We start from the raw sequence: 15994 nt of genomic DNA, 5'->3' as shown, positions 1-15994 counted from the left end.
AATATGTGCTAGTTTTTAAAAAGATATCTCTCATGTCTCTTTAGTACTCTGTGACTCCCAGAACTATCTACTGATGGTCTAATTCTCTATTCCTCTGGATCTGGTCTTCTATTTAGATTTAAAATTTCTATAACATTAATAATTTTTATTGCAGTATTTACTGTTTTTGTAAATATTGATGTTTTACTTCTTTTTCTTGACTTCTGGGTTTCTAATACCTTATTTTTTCCTGTCTTTGCTACTTAATCTTTCCAACTACTATGGAACAAACTAGAGAGAATGTTCTTTAGTATACTCTAGGTATTGCCATACTTGCTTTCTTCTGTTTTGTAAAAAAATTAAAAATTAATTAACTTTCAAACATGAACTAACATAAATGTTGAATAAAGGATAACATTTCTAGTTCTCTTCATAACTAGAGAAAAGCAATACTGAATATTCCACTTCTATACTTTCAATTTATTATGCAAACACGTGTAAATATAATCATACTCCTAATTTTATCATCTACTTCTAACATCCCTATATTAACAAAATATAGGGATTTTGGGATGCTTTAAAACTATCCCAAAGCTTAAATTTATACATAATTTTAATTTAAAGAATTAAAATAAATTATTACCAAACATAGCGTCAGGGCATATAGATTACCTATTCCAAATGCATGTAATATGAAATTCAAATCTTTTATATTAGATACAATGACATTGACTATGTTCCTCAATGATAAATCTACTTCCAATAAATCTTATTATTTCCAATAGTTAATTTTAACTAATCACTTGATCCAGATGAATAATGAAATATTATACCTAGGTACAAAAATTATGCCTTTAAAATTATTCTTAGGCTACTGATGTAAATAATACACCTTTCATTTTATAAAATAAACCCATAGTAAGCTTAAAGAGAAGAGTTTTGATTGGTTTAGACATATCTGAATGCATAATGTCATTCACCTAATAAGGATTGACATTAGGCTAATGATGATAAAATAGGGTTATATCCACTGTGCAACCAGGCATTTCTGCACAGTAACATCAACCTGAATACCAATAAGAAGATATATTAATTTGTCAGCTTATGCAAAGTGGATGATCTTCAATTTCTTATCAATTAAAAGTCATCTAGGTCAAATTTATATATATCTATATATATATATATATAGATATAGATAGATAGATAGATATAGATATAGATATAGATAGATAGATATGTGTTTATCATGTAAAGCCAAAACACTACCTTTATGTATGCATGCATATGTGTGTGTGTGTGTGTGTGTTTAGGATAACTGAGCTCTGGGAAGGAGGATAAACAAATTTTTGCCTCCTCCTACCTACTTCTAAAAAGTTAATCTGGCTTAACACTGCCGTGGGAAACTAAGATGTTAAATTGGGTTTGAGTCCAGATTGTGGCACTAGTGTGGTACTACCTCTCTGGAGCACTGGGTCAGTGGCTAAAGATGAGTATCTGAGAGAACAGGGGGAAGATCAGAAAGCTAAAACCTCTGAGAAATAGTTTGGCCTTCAGAAAATCTTTGGAAATGGGGGCAAAAGTTGACAGAGGAACTAGGAAGGCCACTACTGCCCTTCATCCCCACGAGGTCAAGAATTCAATTGATGTGTTAAGTTTTTCCTGGGAATAGGAATTATTGTAAGTCAAAGAATTGTGAGAATATAATGCATATAATTTGTATAATGATAAAGAAATGTGTGCAATAAAATAGAAAGTACATAAAACTAAAGGATCTCAAAAAAATTAAGGGGTATAGAACAAATAGAATTTTACTAAACCAGTCAAATAAAGGAAGGTTAAAACAATACCAAAAAATATTAAACATATAGTAAGATGGAAGTAATAAATACATCATATGTCATTAAACCAAATACCAATAATTCAGATTTTCTTATTAGAAGACAGGAAAAGTTACATTAGTGCGCATAATTTTATTTTTTGTAATATATTTGATTCAGGAAAAAATTGTTAAATAAATCACGACACGTTCACATCATGAAATATTGTACCATGCAAAAGAATATACAAGACTGTATCTATCATTGACTTTGATCACCAGTATTCTTGTAATGTAAAACAATACACCACAAAATATTGGTATTTGACAATGTTTTATGTATAAAAACTGTGCATATAGTTCACACATTATTATGAACAACAACATATGAAAAACATAAACTCCATATGTTAATGTGGTCATTTTGAGGATCAGGTTGGTGAAGCATTAAAACAGAAAAAAAATTAAGGATTTAAAAAATAAGTTTTTTGTTCTAAAAAAATGATAGATGACTAGCTAAACTATTTAAGGAAAACATAATCCAAATGACAAAAAATTAAAAGATTCTAGGAAAGAACAAAATACAAACAAAAATCAATGGAAATTTATAATAAAAATTATACTATTTAATACAAAATAAAGTGGATGAACTTGACAGGGAATGGAAAAATATTTTCTTTATAGGGTTGTATTCATTAATGTTTAACACAATTATGAGATAGATGTAGTTTTAATTGTACTTCTAATTGTTTTGACTTATTTACTGTTGTTATCATTATCACCCTTCCCTATTTTGTTGCAATTTTCATATTGCTCTTTTTATTCTTTGCTAATTTTCCTATAGTTTGATTTTTTATTGCATTGATTTCTGCTCTTTAGCATTTTCTATCTTCTATTAGCTTTGGATTTATTTTTATTTTTCTTTCCTAAGATGGAATTTCAGGTAATTTTACAGAGCTTTCTTCTCTAACATAAGCCATTTAATGCATGGTCACACAGCATAGTTATGACAGTCGCTTCAAAGTATTTGACTGAGTCATTGTAAGTCTAACTTTCATGGACTGTCTTTTCCCCTGAAAATGTGTTATATTATTCTAGTCTTTGAATGTTAAGTACTTTTGATTCATATTTTTGATATATCAAGTGTTCATGTGTGGGGGCTTTGATTTTTCTATTCCCCCAAAGAATGTAGATGTTTTGATTTTACTAGGTTATTGACTTTCTTGGATTCACTTTATAGCCTGTCTTTCCTTTGCTGGGCAGCTGTTCAAATCTCAGCCCTGTCATTCTTGCCTTATATTAACCCAGCTTGAGTCTACTTAAATTGCACACAAATCACAACTAGAATTTAGGAAGAGTTCCTATACAGCATTCGGTTTTTTTAAATTTATTCTCTTGATCTTTATTTTTTCACATTGTACCTTCTTCTTATACTAGCTATTCCAGTTGCCCTAATCTCTGTTCTGATTTTTCCCACCTGAAATATATAGGGTTGGCTATCTGAGTTTTATTCAGTACTCTACACCATGCTTCGATGGTTTTGACCCTCAGGATAAAGCCATGAATTTGAAGCTTACTTCATATTAGTCCCTTTTCAAAATGCGCACTCCCCTCCAAAATCCGCTTTCTTCTCCTAAAACTTCATATGGTTTTATTTTTTCGGGATTTGTTACATATCTGGAGAATTGCTGTTAGTAGTTTATGATACTAGTTATGGAACTGTAGGGGAAGTTTCTTAAAACTATCTTTTGTAAAGAATATATCACTTTCTATGTGAATTTGCTAGATGATCATAATAAAATACCCTAATGTCATCATCTAATGACTGAATTTATTGACTTTTCATATCTATTTTAGGGTAATCTGTGTATGGATTTTTCTAAGCAGTAATAAAAAATATTAAAGCAATGTAATCTGGAAAGAAGATGAGTTTGCTAGTTCATTTACTATTTGAAAAAATGCAGTTATGATCTTTGTAGAACAGACTTATGCATATTTCTTTTGAAATAATGATTGAATTCTCATCTTTACCACAACAGCTTAATAGTTAGCACTATACTGAAGTTTAGATATTACATTAATTGCATTAATACAAATCATATAAGAAGCTAAAATGAATATTGTAGTAAAATACATAGTAGAGCAATATGTAAAATGTTATAAAATAGTGATACATAGAATGTTAGCATAGTCTATCATATTTAGATCCCTGTGACACTCTGATGACATATGCAAAACTTTGAGGACTGTAACTTATATAATTTCTAGTTAGTACATTCAAGTTCATAAACATCAATAAAATATTGAGAACAGTTTTATTTTTAGTGAACACTGATTTCTATCTAATATAAAAATTTCCAATTATATACTACCAACCAACTTTAAACTTTACCTAATTTGTAGTTGTGTGGAAAATTACTCTTTATTTTACGACAATGATTTCTTCATAATTTAGGAAAAGATCTAAGATAAAAAAATGAAGAAACCATAAGTCACATTTGGACAGAAGAATTAAGGTGCATCAGTAAACTCAAGCTAGCACAATGAAAAATTTCAAAAAAACATTACATCTAGTATTTGGTTTACTTTTGTTCTAGTGAAGTACACAATGGCATCACGGCAAAATCTGATCATTTAAAGCCATTAATTGGGAAAATAATTGGTCTATTAATTTTGATTTGAGATTGGGTTCCATTTAAAACTGAATTTTCTTTTTTTTTACAAATTAAAGATCACTTATAATATTGTGAAAATGAGAATGATTTATCTTCTCATTAGGGAATATCGCAATGACCATGGTAAAGTCAGATGAAAAGCTGTTGCTTTAATAAGAGCTGTCCAAAGTATAGGCAGGTGCACGGGACAGATGGGTGGACTCACTAAACTAAGCGTATTATTAGTGGCTCAAATATTAGTTGTACGTGAGCCAAAAATAGTGATGCAGGGCCACCGTGGTCCTTTACTAAGGACTGAACTCCTAAGAATTAAACAGGCATACATAAAATAGTAGCACGTTGTTTTAAGGCAGGAAGTTTGAACAAATTGTACAATTTATAGCATCTTTGCTCAAGTGGTGGTTTTAGTTAATTCCCACATGTGGTTGTAGCATTATTATTATTTTTTAATTGTATAAATAAATTCTCTAACGTACCTTGTCCTTTCTCTACCCCTGTTATGGGATTATTTTTTTCAGCTCATGAAGAGCAGAAATTTAAAAACCTCAAAATTATCCATCGTGCCGTCACTTTTTGCTGATCAAGGAAAAACAACAATGAAAACAAAGGAGAAATTTGGTCACAGGGTAACACTAGCTCAGAGTAATAGAGATTATGAACTTCTGCTCAAACCAATGTGGTAAGAAAGACTTAATAGGCCCACAGGCTTCATGTCCACTGTAAGCATTCTTGCTAATTGGAAATGGAATTTAAGTTGCCTGGAATAAGGTCAGCTTATGTGATCCAAACATAATGGTGAATAACACTTGAAGAAAACAATCTGCTTTCTAACATGACAGGAATGATTTGCAGTTAATAATAAAGGGGGAAAGGCCAGTCTTTTCAGTTACCCTTGACTTCACCTAGGACGAAAAAAGAAATCACTTCTGCTGCTGTGAGCTACTTACTTTCTTCCTGGTCATTATTGCTTAGTTATATTTTAGTGATGAAATCTATCATTACTGACTTTATTGACATTAAAGTTGATTTATCTGTGTGCCTGATGAATAAAAACAGCATTATGCCAGCATTCATATTGCTGAGTACTTGAGAAAGCAAGTGTAGCTCCAACTTAATTGTCTTTTGCTGGTTCACTTACCCTCTAATCTCGATTTGAAATAAGGTATTATTCCTTTATCAACTCAAGTGATAATGGAAAACTGATCGCTCTAAAATGTTTGTTTGTCATTGTTGTTGTTGTTTATTGCAGATCAAGGGCTTTAATAAATTATTTTAGAAGTTTCAAATATTTCCACCAGAAAGCCATACTTATTTTAAACAGAATTCTATTTTGAGAATTGATCCTTGGGGGATGATAAATTGGCAAAAGGTAAATTGATCATTCAATCAACTTATTTCATTTGTATAATTTTTATTGTTTAGTATGATATTGCCATTGTCAGTACTTGGTTCAATGGGTAATTTGTTATTTCATCCCTTTCTCTTGAATTATTTGTCTAGTCTTCAAAAAAAAAAAAAAAAAAAAAACCCGTTTCTGTTATACAAATTTTCATCATCACTTCAGTTTTTAAAAAAAAAAATAAAGTTATGAGACCTAAGGATTAGGCATTCACAATATGTCTCCAAACACAGAGTTCAGGCTGTGAGGACAAACTTAACTGGATTTTAATCCTGACTATCTGGTTCAGTAGATATGAGGCCTGTGGCAAGTTACTTATATTCTCTAAGCCTCCATTTCTTACAAGCATGTGGAAAAACAATACTGCCCAATGGTATGCCCGTTTTGAAAGTTAAATAAGATATTGCATGAAAAATGCAGAATACGAGACAGAATCCTTGTTTCACCCAGCTGTCATCATCACCACCATTCTATTGTGCTGACATGACGAACATGAATCAGGTCTGTCAGACATAGGAGGTAGGATGTGCATTTTCCCTGCATCTGAACAGACCAGGAAGAAAGGCTACTGTTAGTTCCTATTGGCAATATAAATGAGTTTCACGAAATACCTTTCCTATATATATGTGTTTCTATTTAAAGCAATCTTTATTCAAACTCCAAAGAAATGGTATTACAACGTTTTATTCTTGGTCATTTAGATTCAAAAATTTTCCATGTTTATTATGTTTAAGTAAGAAAAATAAAGGCTGTGGCATAATGACCTTTTTCAGTAATACAGAAAATGCTTGGCAAGTATATTATTCCATGGCAGTCAGAACATTGGAAAATATGATTATATTTCTGAAGAAAATGGTTCATAAGAAATGATTTTTATAATACTAGTGTTTGATAATGCTGCCATCTATAAACAGTGTACATGTTATTTAGTGTCTAGGATACATGGGCTTTTAAAGAACAACATTTTTTAAAAAAAAAATTGAATAAAGAATATGTATTTCCCTAAATTCATAGAAGCTTTCTTTCTTTGTAAAATGATCCTTATGCTTCTGTGCATAAATAAATAAATAAATATTATTAACTACTTGAAAAGGAAGCTACCCTATCATCAAAACCCTATTTAATATTGATTCAAACCCAGAAAATATGTTTTTTCCTCTGGAACCTCCCTTTGAATCTAAAATAAATTCTGAGACTGTTACATGTTACATGTCTGTCTCTCTGTAGAAATGAGGTAGTTTGTTGATTCTAAACTCAACCAAACCAGTATGAGTAAATGAAATTGAAAAATTGAGGGTGAATTTTTAATTTGTTTACTGGTGATCAGAATCCCATTAAACTTAAATTTGTACTAAGACCAGAACAAAGGCTGACATGTAAGGAACCCATTGCTGTTTTCCCTGCTATAGTTTAACACTTAGAAAATGAAAAGCTGGGCTTGTCAGTAAAGAAGCAACATGAAAGGAGGCATAAGTAACAAACAAAAGAGCAATCAATATTCATATTTTCATTCATTTATTCATTAATTCATTTAAAATATTTTGGGTACCTTGTAAATTAGACATTATGTTAAAGCCTCAGGAACATTTTTGTTGAATTTGGCACATTTTTTTTGTTGACAAATGAAAAAATATGATAGCATAATTTGTACAGGCTGAATACTCTCCTGTGCTCATCATCAAGTATTTGTCAAGCTTCTCTCACATTAAATTTTTTGAATGGTGAAAAATGTAATCAGACATTGACCTTGCCCTCATAGAATTTAAAGAAAATGGTGAGATAAGGCACAAATACAGAACAACCTGAAGGAGACCATAATGATGCATAAAGGCAGCATTTATAGAATGAAGAGGCACAATATATATCAGTAGGATTTTATAAATATACATAAAAAGGAAGAGCTGAAAGAAAGTAGACCCTATTGATAGTATGGATGCTCTCAGCAGTGGCATCTATTAGAAATATCATTCAGTTTCTGTTTAGAAGGAATGGCCAGGACTGATCACCAAGGATTTCATCCAAACCCCACCATCATCTGAAAACATAAAAACAACATAGTGAAGACTTATACGAATTTTGTACCTTATTTTGCATGTTGATAAGGAAACACAGAAGTATTTTGTAGATACTACCAGCATCTTCAGAGCTATACTTCAGAAAGATTGATCTTGTAGCCATGTATGGATTAAGTTGGAGAGGATAAAAACTAGAGGCATGAAAAACAGGGAAGAGCTATTATCAAAACCAAGTTTAAAATATGGGTGATGGCAGTTTCTTGATTCATGAAGTCACATTTTAAGATACTCGAAGTAGCAATATAGTTATTTTTTTCTTGGAGATAAATAAAATAATTACCCTCTTGTAAGTACTGGCATCTAGAGGAGCAGTTTACATATGTGTAGCTCCTTAAAGGTTGACTTTGACAGGAAAATCATGTCTTACAGTTTTTTTTCCCTTTGGAACTTTGTATGAGACTTTGTATGAGTCCAAACTAGTTCCTCATCAATTAGTATAGTTAATAATTGTTAACTCTGTGCTTTACACTATACAAAGCCAACTGTCCTGAGCAATAGGAAGGGACAGAGAAAGAAGAAAGAGCACATGAGCTACAAGCTCTGTCTGATATGGTCACTTCCCCTCAATCACCAAAATGAAAGCATTCCAAATCTTTCAGATTCCCTCCAGACAGTGATGTTGATGGACAGAGCAGGAGATAACAATACTAACATGCAGCTAAGTATTAGTCTTAGATTAAGAGGAGCTAGAGAAGCAATGGACATTATTTATTCTGAGAATATCATGGATGCAAGCTTGATTTAGACTCGTTACACATAATTCAAATCATGGTTTCCTCTTGTCTCTGCAAAATACAGTTTTCTTCCCTGACCAGTGCCCCTTCAGATCTTACCCCCTGGGATCTCCCTAGGGTAACCTTGAAAAAAAAAATGTTACCTCATTTTAATTATGCCTTGCTTTGTACATAAGAGATTTTGTACATAAGGAAATTAAGTCCTTCTAACTTCATTCTGTCTCATTATGTCAAGCTACAACTGTTTTTTGTCTTATCCAAGTATTAAAATGCAAAGAATATTAACATACATATTTTCATCCTTATTTTTCTCTTTCTACACATGGTCTTGGTGACTTGTATAACTTCATGGAGTTCACCAGTGTCAAAAGAAAACTAAACCAGACACCCCTGCCACTGTGATACAGCAAATTCAATTTCTAAATACCCTAAACTTGACATTCTCCTATTTTGACATATATCTTTAAGAATACATCCAATTTTAACTTTGTTTCATTTATTTTTCCTGATATTATTTTACTGTCATGTCTGATTACTAACAGAATATCTTATTTCAGAATTATTTAAAATAAATTACAGAAAATATATTCTAAAGAGTTCCCTTGATGCCTCTGGAAACAATATCTTTTGATTACCATAAATGATTTTGTTCTACTTATTCCTCTTGTTTTGAGACTGCCAGTCATATTTCTTCCAAATTCCCATTAAATTTCAACTTTTTTTTCAAGTAGTTCATTTGATCATTTACTACCTGTTTTAGGTGACTCTAAAATGTTAAAAGAAGGATAACTAAAAAGTATAATTTAAATTAGCAATAAAAGCAATGTGTAGATGAACACTTTGCAATTCATTTCATTATATTTTCTAATTACTATTTATTAGAGAATATAAATGACTTTCAATTCAACATAAAAAAATGATATCCTGGGTCTAAAGACCATGATTTTCAAACTGAAACAATAATAGATAAATATGAGAAATGAAACCTCCCTGCTGAACCATCTATATGAAGTTTTTGGCTGAATTACCTATAAAAGTTGCTCAAATCCCAAATAAAAATATAATTAAACTTAAATTAGAGTGGAAATGAGAAAACTTACTATCTGATAAAAAAAGTAATCAAGTAACAGAGAAAAGAGAAAGCCCTGCATAACAACTATAATAATCTCTCTAAAAATTAAATTTACAAGTTAAAAAGAAAATATCTAAGTAATATGGATTACATGTGTCTTGTCATTTTCAAATATAATTATGGTATGTGAGCATTGTGTGACTGAATACTATCCATGGGTGTTATGTTTTGGGTCTGAAATGTCCCACCAAACTCCTGTATTGAAGGCTTGGTCCCTTTAGAGATGGGGTTTTAGGATGAATCCATTGATGAATTCACAGCAGATTTAGGGAGGTCTCTATTATAAAAGCAAGCTCTCTGTGACCCACCACAGGCTCCCTGCCATGATATTCAACCTTACCACAGGCCAAGACACAAAAGAGCCAAGTGACCATGGACTGAAACCTCTGCAACATGATCCAGCAAAAAAAACTTTTTCCTCTTTTAAGTTGTTTTTTCTTAGATTTTCTGTCATAGTGATAGAAGGCTAACACAATGTGTATACATGTACACATATACCTGTGTGTGTATTTATTACCAGAGCAGGTTTCCTACAAATAAAAATTAATCAGAAAAGAAGTTAGCAAATATGGAAGATGGAAAGTGGAGCAATTTTAGACTATTAAGAGAAAAAAATATATGTAGTAGAGATATTCATTTGTCAGTAAAAAAAAAAATATATATATATATATATATATATATATATATATATATATATATATTTATAGAAATGAAAAGGTACAAAGAATAACCTGGATATCTCAACTAGAAAACATTATTGATAAGGGACTCTAACCTATATATATATATATATATATATATATATATATATATATATATATATATAAATTATACAGAGACTTTCAGGTACAGAAGAAAATCAGAGACAACATCAGTAAACAATATAGCTATATCTAAATCTATAAGACTATCTCGTTAAATAAGGATTTTTATACAGCATATTTCAAGGGAAATTCCAATAATAATAAATATTAATTGTACTAAGCTATCTCAAGGATGTAGGGAACAATAATATGCTTTGTATATCTCATACACAGAGTAATGAGAAGAAATTGGGAATGAGAACATATTCTAAAGATTTTTCTTATTTGGAGAAAAGAAAATGGAGCAAACATCTTAGAAGGGAAACTAGTTGATGTATTTTGATGTGATGACATATATAATTTATTATTTATTATTATTTATTTATCAGGTAAGAGTAGATAACCATTATTAGAATGATAAACCATAGTCATTCCCTTGATTGACAGGAAGTATCTTGATCAAACTGGTAAAATAAAAAGGAATAAAAAGAAACAAACAAAAAAAAAACATTAAGAAGAAATAAGGTATTCTCTTAAACTAAATGAGACTGAGTTGAAATCTCCAATTAAAAGCTGGAAACTATTGGGTTAAATTTAAAATCCACTGAGATTTAAGTAAAAGACATAAAACAAAGTGATTTAAAGGAACAAAGATAAATATATTGACAAAGAATCACCAATGAAATTGTTTGTTAAGACTTCTTTTTGATAATGTGAACAGTAATAAGCAGTAGCAGTAACATTGACCTTAGATTAGATGGGATTGAAATTTAAATGTGATAGAAAGAACACATACATCTTTTCTTTAACAGCACACCTGATATTTATTAATTTGTTCAACAACTATTTACTGAAAATCTACTTTGTGCTAGTCTGTTAGGCACTAGAAACATATCTATGAAAAATTCGAGTGAAAAAGAAATCCCTATCATCTGAAAGTGGGCTCATGATTAAATAGGGATTTATTATGGCAGGAACAAAGAGGGCCTGCAACTTGGGACTTTCTCTTGCACCAGCCATACACTTGCAACTTAAAGACCAAAAGTATATCAGGAAACCACTAAGATCTAGCACCAACCCCAAGTTCCCCAATGTCAAAGTATATCTGGTAGATAGCTGAGAAAATCTGTGTGTTTCTTGGAAAATAAAGAAGGAGATAAAGGAGATGCTGGCTTTTGGGCAGGCAGCAAAGAGTTTCTCATATCTAACATATAATTATATGTTAAAAAGAAGTGAACACCAAGTATGCACCAAACAACATTGGTGAAAATTTAATCATAATGTAAGAATGCACTGCTTCTCAATAGCCAATTGAATAATTCAATTAACAGTCTGTTTAATGGATATAAATTCATTCTTGGTTAAAAATATCTTTCTTGCTACATTTTTATGGAAGCATTTACAAAAAAATGGCAATAAAGAAGACTTTTATCATTTTAAGCTAAGACTTTATAGCTCTATTCTCTGAATATAATCAAATACAATTAGAAATGCATAATGAAGGTAGACACAGAAATCTTTACTGACTGAAAATTAAAACCAACCTTTTATATAACATTTGGGTCAAAGCAAAAATCAAATGATAAATCAGCCTCTCTCTAGAAAGCAGTGAAATAAGAGAAACTTTGAATGTAAATTCATAACAAAGAAAAACTGTACTCATCTGATAATGCTTAGTTTCAAATGTCTTCATTATCAAAAAAAAGTCTCAACAAAGATGAAGCTAATTTATTTAAGTTCAAGTAACAACAAACACACAAGCAGAAAATAAATGGGCTGGATGATTTTAAATGTTTTGAATAAACAAAAGCAATAAAACAAGGTGGGTGAAAGTATTATATATAAGATTAGCTGGAAAAGAAAAAAAAAACAGGAGACTCCAAATATTTTAGAAATCAAAGTAAAATGAAAGATCTGAGAAGACTCAGTCATAGTAATAAGAGAAAAAAACTCAGGCAGCCAAGATAAGAAAAGGAAGAAGGTGAGATCAAGAGAAAGGCAAGGATGTAGGAGAACATAGTTTCTTGCAAAAGGTAAATATGGCATGTGGAGATATTTTTAGGGGAAATTTACAGCCTATTTGAAATAATCAACGTCATAAGATTTACAGTAGTTTGTAAAATAGATTCATACCAGGAGTTAATTCATGGTAGATTAAAATACATTATTTAAATAATAATATTAATATTATTTCCATCATTTTTTGAACTTAAAAAGTTTAGTAGGAATTATCAGATTGCCTTACCTCTTCAATATATATTATGCTACATGTAGTGCCTTTTCTTTGGGACATAGAATATAATATTAGGATGACATTAACGAAGCATTGACATCATAATGATAATGCAATTACATAAAATATGTATACTTCACAGAAATAGCACTACCTTATCAATTCGATTTACATGAATACTCTTCAGTGTTTCGGAATAGTCAGCACATTCTTGACTCGTTAACTACAACTAGAATCATCAAGGGATGAAGTAAAATTATCATTAAGCATTCACTGACCAAAATCAATTAGTCCACCTACAATATTAATTAAATTGTGGGCCTTGTTCAGTCAGCAGTATTTATTACCTACAATGTCAGAGAGGGAGATACGATGAAAAAATATGAAATTTGGTGTCAAACTGAACTGCCATCAAATATTGGTGTAGCCCCTGAAAAATCATTTACATCTGAATGATTTTTTTAGTCTACAAAAGACAATGACCATGTCATAAAGAGGTGGAAAGATTTGAATAATTGACCTCTGAAGCACATAGTAGGTGCCTAATAAATGTCTATCTCTTTTTCCTTCTGGTGTTCCCTTTGGGTAGTATAAGTTGTTGTCTTTGATACATATTCAGATTTTCACAGGGGCCAAGTTTTACAGTAAAGAGGAATAGTGATATTCACCTTTTCTATATAAATACAAATTTGTAGAAAACATCATAGATATTAACAGAAGACATGTAACCTGCATTTTTGTGGAGTCATTTAAAGAGAAACTATTGGGTTTTGTTTTCTTCATTGCCCTATTGTGTTCTAAATTGCTTTTCTGATTTCCCCTGCTAGTTTATTTTAATACTGCACTGCCAATCAAAGCCAACTTTTAGCACTTTTACCTTAAAAAATCTTGTACCAGCTGGCACCAAAGTCTTGCCTGCCCTAACTTGGTTTGGCAAGTTACTTTAGCACCAGCGGTACTATGCTTCCTTCTACTTGTCTTACCAGAGAAAATGCATTTAACCACATGCATCTAATAGACTAGCTATTTAATAGACTATTGGACAGATTCCTGTCTTGACATTTTGCTCCCTGGCTTGGTTGAGTTTCTCTGGTAACTTTTTTACACAGTGTTCTCACTCTCCTGAGTTGTGTGAGGCATCTGAATAAGAGGAACAACATATAAAAAAAAAAAAAGCATGACGTTAAAACTCAGCTTCCCAAATTCTGTTAGTTTTTCTAATCTTATCTATAAAAGGAGACTTTAGTTTTTAGTTTATGTGTATTTTTAAAACAATAATGTGAAGAAAATTGATCAAAACCGGCTTAAAGTGAAAATAGGTGACAGTTTTTTTACACAGAGTTTTACAGAATTGCAGTCAGTTGGTTCTGTGGGAGTTCACAATCACTCATGAAGATGCCTGGGAGGGAAGAGGAATTTTTTGACAGTGGCAAAATGATATCAACAGAAGAGTATTTCGAGGGTCAAATATAAGCACCTTATAAATTTTTTCATCATATTTATATATTGGCAATGGTTCCATAACAGAAGCTATCCACCCCATAGCCCACTTTGTAATCTCAGGTTCATGATGCTCACCAGGCATTATTTAGTGGCAAGTTAGGATGTTGGGTGAAGTGCTGATGAAAATCCACAGTAATAAAAATCTCACAGATGTGAAGTCAATTACAGTATCAAGTGAAGTTTGTTATGAAGAGATACTTGTTATTAAAGTATCCACTCCTCAACAAGGTTGACCTTCTCAGATACTAGTATGTCACAGGACAGGAGATTTGAAAAAAAATCCAATAACAAGTTTCCCCACTGTGGTTTCAATTGCCTTTTCAGATCTCCCACAGTGTTCTGTTTCAGTCTGAGATAATACAGGCAGTTCTGGTCTTCAGTGGGTCAAAGTTGCATGCATTGACAGTGGAGTCATCAGACCCAGGATTTCTCCCTTGATCAAATTATCTAGACACACATTTTACTTAAAGCTTTACTCCACTTGACTTGTGAAGGCAAAGTTTTGAATTGCGGTAATTGAAAAACTTTTTATTTCTGTATTTTTTCTAATAAAATGCTTTGTAAATGTTACAGATTTAAAAACAGCTGGACCATTCTATTGAGGAAGTTCACAAGATTCAGATAATTTGATACTTTTCTCTCTCTCTCTCTCTCTCTCTCTCTCTCTATATATATATATATATATATATATATATATATATATATACCTCAAAGTGATGAATTCTGATGTTCATCTTTTTCTTTTTGAAAGACAGCTTTTGGTCAAAACTATGTCAAACAAAATAGTTGAAAGAGTTCTCTTTAGAAACAGAGGAATGTCACTTCACCTGAACCACAACATCATGACCTTTTGTCCAACAATCCTATTTGCTTGCTCCTCTCCAGAGGCACACAAACAAACCAGCACACACCTTCATTATAACCTTCTCATTCTCTGCAATGGCTTCAATTTCTCTTGCGAATTCCAGCTATCCTAACAACTTGGGACAGGGATGATGCTTTGTTTCTTGTATTTTCAAAACTGCATGCATAAGCACAGTTTTTACTTCTCACATTTTACTTAGAAAATCAAAATAATAATAAATAAAATATATTTTTAAATAGTGTTGAATCTAGAAAACATATAACTATATATAATCCGAAGACCATGTCAATTACTTACTGGAAATAATTATTCCTATTAAACAAAAAGTAAAGTGAGGCTTTTAGATATATCATTTGAAAATGTGCTCAAGAGAAATTGAAGAAACTAAAATCATGGCAAATCTGAAGGATTTTTAACATAGCAACACTCTAACTCTCAAATTTAAGAATAGAACTACATTGGCTAGAGAGGATATACCTGACTCTCTCTCTCTCTCTCTCTCTCTCTCTCTCTCTCTCTCTCTCTCTGTGTGTGTGTGTGTGTGTGTGTGTGTGTGTGTGTGTTATTCTTGAATTTCAGTATGTTATAAAAGCATGGAGTAAACCTGCCCCTATTCAATTCTGTCAGAGAATGGATCCCAGAAAGATGCAGAGCCTGATAAAATTTTACCTACTGTTGTGTAATACCACGGAGCTTCAGACCTTTGCTGTGACTCAACTCAGTTTAGAAAATAGAAAATTCATCTAAAGAGGACAAAAGCTATATTGTTGAATCAACAAG

This window comes from Urocitellus parryii, chromosome 6 (genome assembly GCF_045843805.1).
Source record: "Urocitellus parryii isolate mUroPar1 chromosome 6, mUroPar1.hap1, whole genome shotgun sequence".
In the NCBI taxonomy this organism is placed as follows: domain Eukaryota; kingdom Metazoa; phylum Chordata; class Mammalia; order Rodentia; family Sciuridae; genus Urocitellus; species Urocitellus parryii.
The sequence above is the reverse complement of the archived record's forward strand: the minus strand, read 5'-3'. Positions refer to the sequence as shown.